General features: G+C 42.5%; 4 non-coding genes across 4 annotated transcripts; all 4 read left to right on the top strand.

Annotated features, from left to right (window-relative positions):
* Positions 1-1390: 1390 nt before the first annotated feature.
* LOC130307349 (U2 spliceosomal RNA) lies at positions 1391-1581 on the top strand. The gene has a single exon (XR_008856534.1). It is a non-coding gene; the product is annotated as a U2 spliceosomal RNA (small nuclear RNA).
* A 2079-nt stretch (positions 1582-3660) lies between these two features.
* On the top strand, positions 3661-3851 carry LOC130307372 (U2 spliceosomal RNA). Its single transcript, XR_008856557.1, has one exon. It is a non-coding gene; the product is annotated as a U2 spliceosomal RNA (small nuclear RNA).
* A 2097-nt stretch (positions 3852-5948) lies between these two features.
* Positions 5949-6139, top strand: LOC130307371 (U2 spliceosomal RNA). Its single transcript, XR_008856556.1, has one exon. It is a non-coding gene; the product is annotated as a U2 spliceosomal RNA (small nuclear RNA).
* A 9660-nt stretch (positions 6140-15799) lies between these two features.
* On the top strand, positions 15800-15990 carry LOC130307363 (U2 spliceosomal RNA). Its single transcript, XR_008856547.1, has one exon. It is a non-coding gene; the product is annotated as a U2 spliceosomal RNA (small nuclear RNA).
* The last annotated feature ends 643 nt before the right edge of the window (positions 15991-16633 follow it).

Below are 16633 nucleotides of genomic sequence, written 5' to 3'. Positions count from 1 at the left end.
TAAATTCTGTGCACAGACTTTGAGATCTATACTTTAGACTGTATCTAAACCTGCTCCAACATGGACTGACATTCTGGCCTACTTTCAGCCGATGCGACTTGTCTGTCGCTGAACAGTCGCTTTTTATGTATTCAGCACCTATGTATAATGTTGTAAAAATGCTCTAGAAGCTAAAGTCGCAGAAATGTCACACATATTTGGCCTGCAACTTTCTGTGCGACAAATTCAGACAGGAAAAATCAGTATAAATCCTTCGAAAATTATCCCCCAGTGTCTCCATCTGCTGGCGGTATTGAATAAGCATTGCTGCACTGATGGGGTATGCATTAGACGAAAAAAAAGAAGAAAAAGAAGAATAATACGCCCAGAAAAGAGGCGAAAAGGAGAAAAACGTAAAAAAACGTGAAAAAAAAGTAAGAGGAAGAGAAGGGAAAAAAAGGTGGAAATGGGTTTAAAAGTGATTTCGGCGGAGAAATATATATATATATATATATATATATATATATATTTATATATACGCGCACACACACACATATATATAAACGTATTCTCCGTTGAGATATTGCAGCCGCTGCTGTGTCCAGGCCCAGGAGCCTTAGCACTGTGCTGTGATGTCACTCAATACCACTGACATCACTAGGTGTAAACAACATCTCTCCTTTGCTGTGTATGTGACTATGGAGCTGTTTGGTGATGTCGTCTATTATGGCCTTCATAGAAGCAACAGGAGATTGTTGCATCCATCTAGAACCCTCAGAACTACAGTGCTATGATGTCACTCACTTCCACAGGCCTTGCAGAGTGTAAACAACAACAACCCAGCTTTGTTGTGTATGTAACCATAGGGATTTGTGATGTCACCTAGAACCTTCACAGCAGCGACAGCTTTATGAGGAGCATCAGCACTGCTCTGCCTGAGCAGAACCATCACCGCCATAGGTTGTCAAATAACCCGGGTTTAACCCACACAGGTAAGTCCAATGGGGTGCAGGCATGTCCTCTATGCTTACAGCTTCCCGTGGGTGTTGGTTTGATACCGTTTGGGGACAGCCAAGGAGGCATCTGCAGGCAACAAAGGTAGGTGTGTGCTTGTGTGTGTGTTTCCTATGCAGATCCTAAGCCCAGTGTCACATGCAAGTAGGAGGAGTAAGAAGGGTTCCTGGCAAATCCGGGTTATGGATTGCATTTAAAAAGGCCCCGTGGGAGTGCAATGGGCCCCTGTCTTGCTGCTTAGCAATAATGGTATGGGTTTAGGTTCTGCTGTGTGTACTGGTGGTTGACTGCCCCCCAGCCCAGAGTGTGCATGGAAAATTGTCTGGCAGCCTCCCTGACAGCAAGCAGTGATAGTGCCCATGAAGGGCACCTTGTTGGGCCCGCCCCTTTCACGGTTATCGCTTCTCGGCCTTTTGGCTAAGATCAAGTGTAGTATCTGTTCTTATCAGTTTAATATCTGATACGTCCCCTATCTGGGGACCATATATTAAATGGATTTTTGAGAACGGGGGCCGATTTCGAAGCTTGCTTCTGTCGCCCTATGCATTGACCCGATATGGCAGTATCTTCGGGTACAGTGCACCACCCCCTTACAGGGTTAAAAAGAAAGATTCCTACTTTCATTGCTGGCTAGCCAGCTAGCCAGCCCTGTGGGCCTTGCTGCTGCTGCAGCCAAAAAACAAAAGGTGGTGCTGCTGCTGCTTCTGCTGCTTCTGCTTCTGCTTGTGTCTGGCCGCTGTTGGAGCGTCCAGGCACAGGACTTCTGCTGCTGCTGACTAAATGGCCTCCTTAATTGGATCATTTGAGTAGCCAGCACACCTGTGCAGGTAGGGCATGACATGATAGGCAGCTGCCTTGATAGCGGGTGGGTGCTGAATGTTCCTAATTGACAAAATAAGATTAATGCTTATGAAGAAATATAAAATCTCATCCCTTCCCCAATATCGCGCCACACCCCTACCCCTTAATTCCCTGGTTGAACTTGATGGACATATGTCTTTTTTCGACCGTACTAACTATGTAACTATGTAACATAACATGGGGGGGGGGGGGGGTCTCCTGGCTGTTCACACAGGTGTGTCATTGCTGTACATTGACCATGCATTGCTTCTGTGGTATTGCAAAGGCAAAGACAAATGCTTCCAGCCATCCATTGCACTAATGGATTGGTCATCAGCTGGCTGTCTATGTCCCGCATCAATATAGACCAAAGTACAGAGGGTTAGGCTATGCTATTGTGCACCTACCTGATGCATCAGAAGGTGCGAGGCCCTTGCTAAATTCTGTGCACAGACTTTGAGATCTATACTTTAGACTGTATCTAAACCTGCTCCAACATGGACTGACATTCTGGCCTACTTTCAGCCGATGCGACTTGTCTGTCGCTGAACAGTCGCTTTTTATGTATTCAGCACCTATGTATAATGTTGTAAAAATGCTCTAGAAGCTAAAGTCGCAGAAATGTCACACATATTTGGCCTGCAACTTTCTGTGCGACAAATTCAGACAGGAAAAATCAGTATAAATCCTTCGAAAATTATCCCCCAGTGTCTCCATCTGCTGGCGGTATTGAATAAGCATTGCTGCACTGATGGGGTATGCATTAGACGAAAAAAAAGAAGAAAAAGAAGAATAATACGCCCAGAAAAGAGGCGAAAAGGAGAAAAACGTAAAAAAACGTGAAAAAAAAGTAAGAGGAAGAGAAGGGAAAAAAAGGTGGAAATGGGTTTAAAAGTGATTTCGGCGGAGAAATATATATATATATATATATATATATATATATATTTATATATACGCGCACACACACACATATATATAAACGTATTCTCCGTTGAGATATTGCAGCCGCTGCTGTGTCCAGGCCCAGGAGCCTTAGCACTGTGCTGTGATGTCACTCAATACCACTGACATCACTAGGTGTAAACAACATCTCTCCTTTGCTGTGTATGTGACTATGGAGCTGTTTGGTGATGTCGTCTATTATGGCCTTCATAGAAGCAACAGGAGATTGTTGCATCCATCTAGAACCCTCAGAACTACAGTGCTATGATGTCACTCACTTCCACAGGCCTTGCAGAGTGTAAACAACAACAACCCAGCTTTGTTGTGTATGTAACCATAGGGATTTGTGATGTCACCTAGAACCTTCACAGCAGCGACAGCTTTATGAGGAGCATCAGCACTGCTCTGCCTGAGCAGAACCATCACCGCCATAGGTTGTCAAATAACCCGGGTTTAACCCACACAGGTAAGTCCAATGGGGTGCAGGCATGTCCTCTATGCTTACAGCTTCCCGTGGGTGTTGGTTTGATACCGTTTGGGGACAGCCAAGGAGGCATCTGCAGGCAACAAAGGTAGGTGTGTGCTTGTGTGTGTGTTTCCTATGCAGATCCTAAGCCCAGTGTCACATGCAAGTAGGAGGAGTAAGAAGGGTTCCTGGCAAATCCGGGTTATGGATTGCATTTAAAAAGGCCCCGTGGGAGTGCAATGGGCCCCTGTCTTGCTGCTTAGCAATAATGGTATGGGTTTAGGTTCTGCTGTGTGTACTGGTGGTTGACTGCCCCCCAGCCCAGAGTGTGCATGGAAAATTGTCTGGCAGCCTCCCTGACAGCAAGCAGTGATAGTGCCCATGAAGGGCACCTTGTTGGGCCCGCCCCTTTCACGGTTATCGCTTCTCGGCCTTTTGGCTAAGATCAAGTGTAGTATCTGTTCTTATCAGTTTAATATCTGATACGTCCCCTATCTGGGGACCATATATTAAATGGATTTTTGAGAACGGGGTCCGATTTCGAAGCTTGCTTCCGTCGCCCTATGCATTGACCCGATATGGCAGTATCTTCGGGTACAGTGCACCACCCCCTTACAGGGTTAAAAAGAAAGATTCCTACTTTCATTGCTACCTGCTTGCTGGCTAGCCAGCTAGCCAGCCCTGTGGGCCTTGCTGCTGCTGCAGCCAAAAAACAAAAGGTGGTGCTGCTGCTGCTTCTGCTGCTTCTGCTTCTGCTTGTGTCTGGCCGCTGTTGGAGCGTCCAGGCACAGGACTTCTGCTGCTGCTGACTAAATGGCCTCCTTAATTGGATCATTTGAGTAGCCAGCACACCTGTGCAGGTAGGGCATGACATGATAGGCAGCTGCCTTGATAGCGGGTGGGTGCTGAATGTTCCTAATTGACAAAATAAGATTAATGCTTATGAAGAAATATAAAATCTCATCCCTTCCCCAATATCGCGCCACACCCCTACCCCTTAATTCCCTGGTTGAACTTGATGGACATATGTCTTTTTTCGACCGTACTAACTATGTAACTATGTAACATAACATGGGGGGGGGGGGGGTCTCCTGGCTGTTCACACAGGTGTGTCATTGCTGTACATTGACCATGCATTGCTTCTGTGGTATTGCAAAGGCAAAGACAAATGCTTCCAGCCATCCATTGCACTAATGGATTGGTCATCAGCTGGCTGTCTATGTCCCGCATCAATATAGACCAAAGTACAGAGGGTTAGGCTATGCTATTGTGCACCTACCTGATGCATCAGAAGGTGCGAGGCCCTTGCTAAATTCTGTGCACAGACTTTGAGATCTATACTTTAGACTGTATCTAAACCTGCTCCAACATGGACTGACATTCTGGCCTACTTTCAGCCGATGCGACTTGTCTGTCGCTGAACAGTCGCTTTTTATGTATTCAGCACCTATGTATAATGTTGTAAAAATGCTCTAGAAGCTAAAGTCGCAGAAATGTCACACATATTTGGCCTGCAACTTTCTGTGCGACAAATTCAGACAGGAAAAATCAGTATAAATCCTTAGAAAATTATCCCCCAGTGTCTCCATCTGCTGGCGGTATTGAATAAGCATTGCTGCACTGATGGGGTATGCATTAGACGAAAAAAAAGAAGAAAAAGAAGAATAATACGCCCAGAAAAGAGGCGAAAAGGAGAAAAACGTAAAAAAACGTGAAAAAAAAGTAAGAGGAAGAGAAGGGAAAAAAAGGTGGAAATGGGTTTAAAAGTGATTTCGGCGGAGAAATATATATATATATATATATATATATATATATATATATATATATATATATACGCGCACACACACACATATATATAAACGTATTCTCCGTTGAGATATTGCAGCCGCTGCTGTGTCCAGGCCCAGGAGCCTTAGCACTGTGCTGTGATGTCACTCAATACCACTGACATCACTAGGTGTAAACAACATCTCTCCTTTGCTGTGTATGTGACTATGGAGCTGTTTGGTGATGTCGTCTATTATGGCCTTCATAGAAGCAACAGGAGATTGTTGCATCCATCTAGAACCCTCAGAACTACAGTGCTATGATGTCACTCACTTCCACAGGCCTTGCAGAGTGTAAACAACAACAACCCAGCTTTGTTGTGTATGTAACCATAGGGATTTGTGATGTCACCTAGAACCTTCACAGCAGCGACAGCTTTATGAGGAGCATCAGCACTGCTCTGCCTGAGCAGAACCATCACCGCCATAGGTTGTCAAATAACCCGGGTTTAACCCACACAGGTAAGTCCAATGGGGTGCAGGCATGTCCTCTATGCTTACAGCTTCCCGTGGGTGTTGGTTTGATACTGTTTGGGGACAGCCAAGGAGGCATCTGCAGGCAACAAAGGTAGGTGTGTGCTTGTGTGTGTGTTTCCTATGCAGATCCTAAGCCCAGTGTCACATGCAAGTAGGAGGAGTAAGAAGGGTTCCTGGCAAATCCGGGTTATGGATTGCATTTAAAAAGGCCCCGTGGGAGTGCAATGGGCCCCTGTCTTGCTGCTTAGCAATAATGGTATGGGTTTAGGTTCTGCTGTGTGTACTGGTGGTTGACTGCCCCCCAGCCCAGAGTGTGCATGGAAAATTGTCTGGCAGCCTCCCTGACAGCAAGCAGTGATAGTGCCCATGAAGGGCACCTTGTTGGGCCCGCCCCTTTCACGGTTATCGCTTCTCGGCCTTTTGGCTAAGATCAAGTGTAGTATCTGTTCTTATCAGTTTTATATCTGATACGTCCCCTATCTGGGGACCATATATTAAATGGATTTTTGAGAACGGGGGCCGATTTCGAAGCTTGCTTCCGTCGCCCTATGCATTGACCCGATATGGCAGTATCTTCGGGTACAGTGCACCACCCCCTTACAGGGTTAAAAAGAAAGATTCCTACTTTCATTGCTACCTGCTTGCTGGCTAGCCAGCTAGCCAGCCCTGTGGGCCTTGCTGCTGCTGCAGCCAAAAAACAAAAGGTGGTGCTGCTGCTGCTTCTGCTGCTTCTGCTTGTGTCTGGAATACTTGTGAGAAAAAAGACCAATGGATCCAGGCGCTGCTCTATCCAGGTATACACAGGATGCAGGTAAGTGTTCTTAATCAAGCAATTTTATTGAACACAAAACAACAAAAGGATCATGACGCGTTTCATTAATTGCTCCACACGGTTTGTTGTTTATCTCCTTGTGTGTCCATGTGGCCTACAGTACGTGGGTCGTACTACCCAATGCCTCAGGGAGAGGATCAACAAACATCGTAGCAATGCAAATTTAGGGTTCACCTTGCATAGTGTATCTCGGCATCTGCTGACCCACCATCAGTCTGATTTCAGTTGCATGAAACTTCAGGCTATAGAAAATATTGCACTTGATAATTCCCAGAGATTCAGCTTATTGAGAAGGAGAGAGAATTTCTGGATCTTTAAACTCCGTACCCTTGTACCGTCTGGTTTGAATGAGTTGGTGGAGACTGCCTTGTGATATTGCAACATTCAGCGGTTATAACATCTTAATAGCTTTATTTTTCCATTAATTATCATTATTTTTTTTTTTTTTTTAATATTTTTTTTTAATATTTTTTTTTTTTTATTTTTTATTTTTTTTTAAATCTTTTAGATATGGGTATATGATTGTGTAGACATACTGGATGGGGACGCCTTTTGTCTAAGTATTTATCATCACATTTTGTTAGTAGCTGTCACAGCGTTGACTCCTTATTTATACTATTTTATTATTAAGATCCAGACTTAATTTTATTAGTATTTTAATGTACATTTATTTTGTGTATTTATATATATCAATTCATTTTTTATGTAATCATGTACTGTTTATAGGGATCATCGCATTTTTTATTAATTATTTTCTATCAATTAATTTATTCTGGCGTGTTAAATAATTTATTATGTGTGTTCAGAAGGTACATTTTAGTTTGTGGTTGTTGCTGTTAGAAACGCCCGATATGGACATCCTAAGGCGTTTTTTTTTTATTATTATTATTTTTTTAATTTTTTTTTAATTTTTTTTTTTTTTTTTTTTTTTTTTTTTTATTCCCACCCTTTAACATGGGATATTGTGGATTACTTATATCTCTTGCCTTCATTTCATTTATTTATTTTTGTATTTATTTTACCTTTTTCTTCCATAGATGGTGTTGTTCCCTATGTTGTTTACTCACTATGTTGGGCGCTCCGCTGCAAGCCGCGCCCTGTGGACTGTGATTGGTTGTTTTCCGTTCAGAGACGTCTGCTTGGCAACGCGTCCGTGGATACTCCTGTCACTGCTATGCCGGTGCGTGCTGCGAGTGGAGCGCCTTACAATAGACCGATGCCATTGTTTATGTTTATTTTCAGCCACATGGCTATGTTGTTTACCTCGTCAGAGCTCCCGCATGTGTTTGTCACATTGCCGATTCCACCCATGTTATATCACTTAGTACTGTTTATATTGATGTTATATTATCATAATCGAACGCACACCTGTATGTTTTAGACAATAATTATTTTCTGCTGTTTCTACATGTAAATTAAGTTTTTTGTAAGTGGACTGGATGTGACATCACATTCAGCCCACCCCTTCCTGACCTGTACCTCCTCCACCTTGCCATTATATAAAGGGTGCTTGTTGTAGCAGCACCTAGATCATCTGAGGAAGGGGAATTTACCCCGAAACGCGTCATGATCCTTTTGTTGTTTTGTGTTCAATAAAATTGCTTGATTAAGAACACTTACCTGCATCCTGTGTATACCTGGATAGAGCAGCGCCTGCATCCATTGGTCTTTTTTCTCACAAGTATTCCAGTTTCTACAGGGCGTTGACACGCTCCTGTGACCATCAGGCTCGGCAGCTCATCCAACTCTATCTGGTACCCCAATCAAGGGGTGATATGCGCAATTCTTCTACTTTAAGGTGAGCGGCCACCCTGACTTAAGTCCTGGGTGTACATTCAGCATACTTTTTGGTTCCCTCACCTGCCAAGGGTAATACACGAGGCGCTGCCTCCCGGTTGTCTTTTTTGTCTTTATTTCTTCGTAGGTCTTGGCTGTCCAGGAGGACAGACCAATAGGTGCATTTGTGCCCACTACCGGAGCGACTCGTGTAAAATCCATATCTTACACATCTATTTCTGGAGTACACTTCCCTCCAGTGACTGGCATCATGGATCTAAAGGATTCCCGTCTGAACAAAAGATCTACATTCTTCAACTCTATGATCTCCACAGAACCCGTGAGAACGGAAGATCTCCTTTCATCCAATGCATTAACAGGTACGCCTGATGAACTGGCTCGTATGAAATCTCTCTTCTTTGAACTAGAGAAACTTTCCCTTGAGGAAACCCAACATCATTTAGACAGTTCATTTTTAGAGGTATACCTGGCAGAACAGATCATTCCACGTGGACTGAGATTGCGCCCTCTACCTACGTTTGAGAATGATTCCGAGTTCTGTGGATCTTGGGACCATGCACTTAATTTTTGCTCTAACACCATTTTGAAACTTTTGAGAGACAAACGTAACATCTTAGTTGAAAACGTTTCAAATAGGATAGACTCATGTATTTTGTTACTTTCAGCGTATGAACACTTACCAGAGTATGCGTCATGGCTCTCTAGTTTTAAGAGGAAAGTACATAAGTTTGAAGTAGACATTATGCACAAAAAGATAGGCAAACTAAATAGAGATAGGGACGATTATAGGTCCAACAATATCCGTTATTGGTTAAATAACCATACCCATTTAAAACATACAGATAACCAATTATCCTCTGCACAACAATCAGACACCTGCCTGCCTAACACACCGGCATTTTCCAGTCACAAACCCAATTTTACTAGACAGCGCAAAATATCACTTTCCAACCGGAATAAGCAGAATTTGAATACATATCAACATCCACGGACCTTTAAGGCTTCCAATCATCAGGGTAATCAATACCCTAACAAAAGAAAAGCAATAAATCATGTTACTAAGCCGGTTATTCAGTCCAACACTGTCAATAATAAAAATAATGTTCATAACAAAAATAGTAATACTAATATAAACATTTCTTCAATTAGATCTCAACCCATTAATGTTGCGAATAGTCTAGTTAAATCCAATACACAGTCACTTGGCAACCTTTGTGTTACAACTAATCATCCAGTACCTCTAATTCCCGAGGTGATTCATAGTAACCATTTAGCACCTCTAATTCCTGAGGTGATACATAGTACCACTTTAGTATCCACTACTGATAGTGCTTTGCCATCTACAGAACAAGTAGGCTATTGTTCTGTATCCAATAATGTTTCACAGGATTTGTTGGACCTCCTTGAGTTTTTACCAAGCGGGACCAACAATCTTCCCACAGGGAGGTTTGATAACAGCGATAATTCGCTGCTAGAGGACTCCCTTATTACGGTACACCATGTCACACCCAGTACTTCAACTTCAGTCATAGAACACCAGTTTTATACCCCAACAGGACCTAATATCTCCCTTTCAGCCCTCACTATACATGAGGATCCTGATCTAGATGACTCCATCCAAGCCAACACAACAGCTTTTTTAGGGCTTCCTCAAATTGTGAACATTACCCCTCCCAATTTGAAAACACTGGAATCCCAGCCAGTAGAGACGGTACATGTAGCCCCACCATTAGGTCTAAAAAGAAAAGACAGAGGAAAAGAGGGTGCAGAGGAGGAGGTAAGAGACGAAAAGAAAAAGAGAACAAACCATCACAACCAACTACAGAAACGGTAACTACCGTGAACATTTTTAATTTGTCTAAATATATCTTGGATGAGATTGAGTTAGATGTACTTAGAAAAGGCTTATCTTTCTGTCCGACTGATAAGTCCAATAATTTTAATTTATTTATGGATCTTAATAATTTTATTAGGAAGTTAACTATCAAGCGGTTTTTTGCTATGAAGGACACAGAGGGCCCCACCAACTCTGAGTATAACCCCATCACCACTTATGTTGAGACCCTGGATCCACCCCCCATTTGCACTGGGGTTCGCCCTAAATCTACTTTTTTTCCCCTGCAAGCCAGGGGTTGCTTTATTGAGACCTTCTTTGCTTTGGTCAACACTGATCTAGAGGGTCTCTCTAAAGGCAACCAGAAAAAGCCCAGTAATATCAATCAGAAGGAAGCTTTGGCCATCAAACAATTGGCGGACAATGCAAACATTGTTATTAAGTCTGCAGATAAGGGGGGGGGAATTGTTATCATGGACCGGGACAACTATATTAAAGAAGCACTCAGACTACTATCAGACACTAAGTTTTATAGACCCCTTTCTTTTAATCCTACTACTATTTATTTGAAAGAGTTGCATATTTTGGTGATGAAAGGCTATACGGAAGGTGTTCTTACCAAGTCAGAAAAAGATTACCTACTAGTTACAGAACCCGCACTTCCCCTTTTTTACTTTTTACCCAAAATCCACAAGTGTGTCATGAACCCCCCAGGTCGTCCGATAGTGTCAGGGATTAATTCCCTGACCGCGAATTTGTCACACTATGTGGATTTATTACTCCAGAAACATGTGATAGGCTTAAAATCCTTTCTAAAAGACACAGCTCAATTTATTAACAGTGTGGTTGATACAACATGGGAAGACCATTTTCTTTTGGTCACCATGGATGTTTCTTCTTTGTATACGGTGATTGACCATGAATTAGGAGTAAACGCTGTCAAACAGTTTTTATTACGAGATCTTAACATGCCTGATGTCCAGAGAGAGTTTGTATTGGAAAGCCTGATGTTCATTTTAAAACACAATTACTTCGAGTTTCAAAAACAAATCTACTCGCAAGACACGGGTACCGCTATGGGTTCTAAGATGGCGCCCAGTTTTGCGAATCTATTTGTGGGGCTTTTTGAGGAGACGGTCATATATACCCATCCCCTTTTTGTACATTGTCATTTGTTTAAAAGGTATATTGATGATATTTTTTTTATCTGGGATGGTGGTAGTTTGGAGCTCAATAGATTTTTAACGGATCTTAATTTAAATCAATGGGGCCTTAATTTTACGCAGTCTGTTTACAATAACCATGCAGAATTCCTAGATGTGGTAGTCTTTCATGATGAGTCCAAAAAACTGCACACTAAGACGCACTTTAAAGCGGTAGATAGTAATAGTTACTTAGATTTTGGTAGTGCCCATTTTAAAAAATGGCTGACTAATATCCCTTTCGGACAGTTTAAAAGGATCCGTAGAAACTGTACCCTTCAGAGCGACTTTGATAAGCAAAGTAAAACACTAGAAGCAAGATTTGCTGCTAAAAGATATCCAAGGAAACTGGTTAAAGCGTCACTTGATAGAGCCAGACCCCTAACCCAAAAAGAGTGTCTTGTTCCAAAAGATATAACTGAGCATACGGAACAAAAAACTGTACCCGATTGGGCGGGCAACTTTATTACTACTTTTAATCAGGACCATCAGGCCATTAGGAACATTTTTAATACACATTGGCATGTTTTATGTAAGGATCCTTTTTTGAATTCATTACTACCACCTAAGCCTGGCATCACTTTCAGAAGAGGCCGCACTTTAAAGAATATTTTAGCGCCAAGTAGACTAAAGGCACCCAAGAAGGTTTCAGAGACCTTTTTAACCACAGTTGGGACGTTTAAATGTGGACACAACAGATGTAAGTGCTGCGACTCAATTGTGAGTCGCAGTAAAACATTTGTTTCCACTGTCTCCCATGAAAGTTTTAAAACTAAAACATTCATTAATTGCTCCACACGGTTTGTTGTTTATCTCCTTGAGTGTCCATGTGGCCTACAGTACGTGGGTCGTACTACCCAATGCCTCAGGGAGAGGATCAACAAACATCGTAGCAATGCAAATTTAGGGTTCACCTTGCATAGTGTATCTCGGCATCTGCTGACCCACCATCAGTCTGATTTCAGTTGCATGAAACTTCAGGCTATAGAAAATATTGCACTTGATAATTCCCAGAGATTCAGCTTATTGAGAAGGAGAGAGAATTTCTGGATCTTTAAACTCCGTACCCTTGTACCGTCTGGTTTGAATGAGTTGGTGGAGACTGCCTTGTGATATTGCAACATTCAGCGGTTATAACATCTTAATAGCTTTATTTTTCCATTAATTATCATTATTTTATTTTTTTATTTTTTTATATTTTTTTTTTTTTTATTTTTATTTTTTTTTTTTTTTAAATCTTTTAGATATGGGTATATGATTGTGTAGACATACTGGATGGGGACGCCTTTTGTCTAAGTATTTATCATCACATTTTGTTAGTAGCTGTCACAGCGTTGACTCCTTATTTATACTATTTTATTATTAAGATCCAGACTTAATTTTATTAGTATTTTAATGTACATTTATTTTGTGTATTTATATATATCAATTCATTTTTTATGTAATCATGTACTGTTTATAGGGATCATCGCATTTTTTATTAATTATTTTCTATCAATTAATTTATTCTGGCGTGTTAAATAATTTATTATGTGTGTTCAGAAGGTACATTTTAGTTTGTGGTTGTTGCTGTTAGAAACGCCCGATATGGACATCCTAAGGCGTTTTTTTTTTTTATTATTATTATTTTTTTAATTTTTTTTTAATTTTTTTTTTTTTTTTTTTTTTATTCCCACCCTTTAACATGGGATATTGTGGATTACTTATATCTCTTGCCTTCATTTCATTTATTTATTTTTGTATTTATTTTACCTTTTTCTTCCATAGATGGTGTTGTTCCCTATGTTGTTTACTCACTATGTTGGGCGCTCCGCTGCAAGCCGCGCCCTGTGGACTGTGATTGGTTGTTTTCCGTTCAGAGACGTCTGCTTGGCAACGCGTCCGTGGATACTCCTGTCACTGCTATGCCGGTGCGTGCTGCGAGTGGAGCGCCTTACAGTAGACCGATGCCATTGTTTATGTTTATTTTCAGCCACATGGCTATGTTGTTTACCTCGTCAGAGCTCCCGCATGTGTTTGTCACATTGCCGATTCCACCCATGTTATATCACTTAGTACTGTTTATATTGCGTTATATTATCATAATCGAACGCACACCTGTATGTTTTAGACAATAATTATTTTCTGCTGTTTCTACATGTAAATTAAGTTTTTTGTAAGTGGACTGGATGTGACATCACATTCAGCCCACCCCTTCCTGACCTGTACCTCCTCCACCTTGCCATTATATAAAGGGTGCTTGTTGTAGCAGCACCTAGATCATCTGAGGAAGGGGAATTTACCCCGAAACGCGTCATGATCCTTTTGTTGTTTTGTGTTCAATAAAATTGCTTGATTAAGAACACTTACCTGCATCCTGTGTATACCTGGATAGAGCAGCGCCTGGATCCATTGGTCTTTTTTCTCACAAGTATTCCAGTTTCTACAGGGCGTTGACACGCTCCTGTGACCATCAGGCTCGGCAGCTCATCCAACTCTATCTGGTACCCCAATCAAGGGGTGATATGCGCAATTCTTCTACTTTAAGGTGAGCGGCCACCCTGACTTAAGTCCTGGGTGTACATTCAGCATACTTTTTGGTTCCCTCACCTGCCAAGGGTAATACACGAGGCGCTGCCTCCCGGTTGTCTTTTTTGTCTTTATTTCTGCTTGTGTCTGGCCGCTGTTGGAGCGTCCAGGCACAGGACTTCTGCTGCTGCTGACTAAATGGCCTCCTTAATTGGATCATTTGAGTAGCCAGCACACCTGTGCAGGTAGGGCATGACATGATAGGCAGCTGCCTTGATAGCGGGTGGGTGCTGAATGTTCCTAATTGACAAAATAAGATTAATGCTTATGAAGAAATATAAAATCTCATCCCTTCCCCAATATCGCGCCACACCCCTACCCCTTAATTCCCTGGTTGAACTTGATGGACATATGTCTTTTTTCGACCGTACTAACTATGTAACTATGTAACATAACATGGGGGGGGGGGGTCTCCTGGCTGTTCACACAGGTGTGTCATTGCTGTACATTGACCATGCATTGCTTCTGTGGTATTGCAAAGGCAAAGACAAATGCTTCCAGCCATCCATTGCACTAATGGATTGGTCATCAGCTGGCTGTCTATGTCCCGCATCAATATAGACCAAAGTACAGAGGGTTAGGCTATGCTATTGTGCACCTACCTGATGCATCAGAAGGTGCGAGGCCCTTGCTAAATTCTGTGCACAGACTTTGAGATCTATACTTTAGACTGTATCTAAACCTGCTCCAACATGGACTGACATTCTGGCCTACTTTCAGCCGATGCGACTTGTCTGTCGCTGAACAGTCGCTTTTTATGTATTCAGCACCTATGTATAATGTTGTAAAAATGCTCTAGAAGCTAAAGTCGCAGAAATGTCACACATATTTGGCCTGCAACTTTCTGTGCGACAAATTCAGACAGGAAAAATCAGTATAAATCCTTAGAAAATTATCCCCCAGTGTCTCCATCTGCTGGCGGTATTGAATAAGCATTGCTGCACTGATGGGGTATGCATTAGACGAAAAAAAAGAAGAAAAAGAATAATAATACGCCCAGAAAAGAGGCGAAAAGGAGAAAAACGTAAAAAAACGTGAAAAAAAAGTAAGAGGAAGAGAAGGGAAAAAAAGGTGGAAATGGGTTTAAAAGTGATTTCGGCGGAGAAATATATATATATATATATATATATATATATATATATATATATACGCGCACACACACACATATATATAAACGTATTCTCCGTTGAGATATTGCAGCCGCTGCTGTGTCCAGGCCCAGGAGCCTTAGCACTGTGCTGTGATGTCACTCAATACCACTGACATCACTAGGTGTAAACAACATCTCTCCTTTGCTGTGTATGTGACTATGGAGCTGTTTGGTGATGTCGTCTATTATGGCCTTCATAGAAGCAACAGGAGATTGTTGCATCCATCTAGAACCCTCAGAACTACAGTGCTATGATGTCACTCACTTCCACAGGCCTTGCAGAGTGTAAACAACAACAACCCAGCTTTGTTGTGTATGTAACCATAGGGATTTGTGATGTCACCTAGAACCTTCACAGCAGCGACAGCTTTATGAGGAGCATCAGCACTGCTCTGCCTGAGCAGAACCATCACCGCCATAGGTTGTCAAATAACCCGGGTTTAACCCACACAGGTAAGTCCAATGGGGTGCAGGCATGTCCTCTATGCTTACAGCTTCCCGTGGGTGTTGGTTTGATACCGTTTGGGGACAGCCAAGGAGGCATCTGCAGGCAACAAAGGTAGGTGTGTGCTTGTGTGTGTGTTTCCTATGCAGATCCTAAGCCCAGTGTCACATGCAAGTAGGAGGAGTAAGAAGGGTTCCTGGCAAATCCGGGTTATGGATTGCATTTAAAAAGGCCCCGTGGGAGTGCAATGGGCCCCTGTCTTGCTGCTTAGCAATAATGGTATGGGTTTAGGTTCTGCTGTGTGTACTGGTGGTTGACTGCCCCCCAGCCCAGAGTGTGCATGGAAAATTGTCTGGCAGCCTCCCTGACAGCAAGCAGTGATAGTGCCCATGAAGGGCACCTTGTTGGGCCCGCCCCTTTCACGGTTATCGCTTCTCGGCCTTTTGGCTAAGATCAAGTGTAGTATCTGTTCTTATCAGTTTAATATCTGATACGTCCCCTATCTGGGGACCATATATTAAATGGATTTTTGAGAACGGGGGCCGATTTCGAAGCTTGCTTCCGTCGCCCTATGCATTGACCCGATATGGCAGTATCTTCGGGTACAGTGCACCACCCCCTTACAGGGTTAAAAAGAAAGATTCCTACTTTCATTGCTACCTGCTTGCTGGCTAGCCAGCTAGCCAGCCCTGTGGGCCTTGCTGCTGCTGCAGCCAAAAAACAAAAGGTGCTGCTTCTGCTGCTTCTGCTTCTGCTTGTGTCTGGCCGCTGTTGGAGCGTCCAGGCACAGGACTTCTGCTGCTGCTGACTAAATGGCCTCCTTAATTGGATCATTTGAGTAGCCAGCACACCTGTGCAGGTAGGGCATGACATGATAGGCAGCTGCCTTGATAGCGGGTGGGTGCTGAATGTTCCTAATTGACAAAATAAGATTAATGCTTATGAAGAAATATAAAATCTCATCCCTTCCCCAATATCGCGCCACACCCCTACCCCTTAATTCCCTGGTTGAACATGATGGACATATGTCTTTTTTCGACCGTACTAACTATGTAACTATGTAACATAACATGGGGGGGGGGGGGGGGGTCTCCTGGCTGTTCACACAGGTGTGTCATTGCTGTACATTGACCATGCATTGCTTCTGTGGTATTGCAAAGGCAAAGACAAATGCTTCCAGCCATCCATTGCACTAATGGATTGGTCATCAGCTGGCTGTCTATGTCCCGCATCAATATAGACCAAAGTACAGAGGGTTAGG

Source organism: Hyla sarda, unplaced genomic scaffold (genome assembly GCF_029499605.1).
Source record: "Hyla sarda isolate aHylSar1 unplaced genomic scaffold, aHylSar1.hap1 scaffold_1422, whole genome shotgun sequence".
Taxonomy (NCBI): Eukaryota; Metazoa; Chordata; class Amphibia; order Anura; family Hylidae; genus Hyla; species Hyla sarda.
Note: the sequence above shows the minus strand (reverse complement) of the source record. Positions and strands in the feature narration are given on the sequence as shown.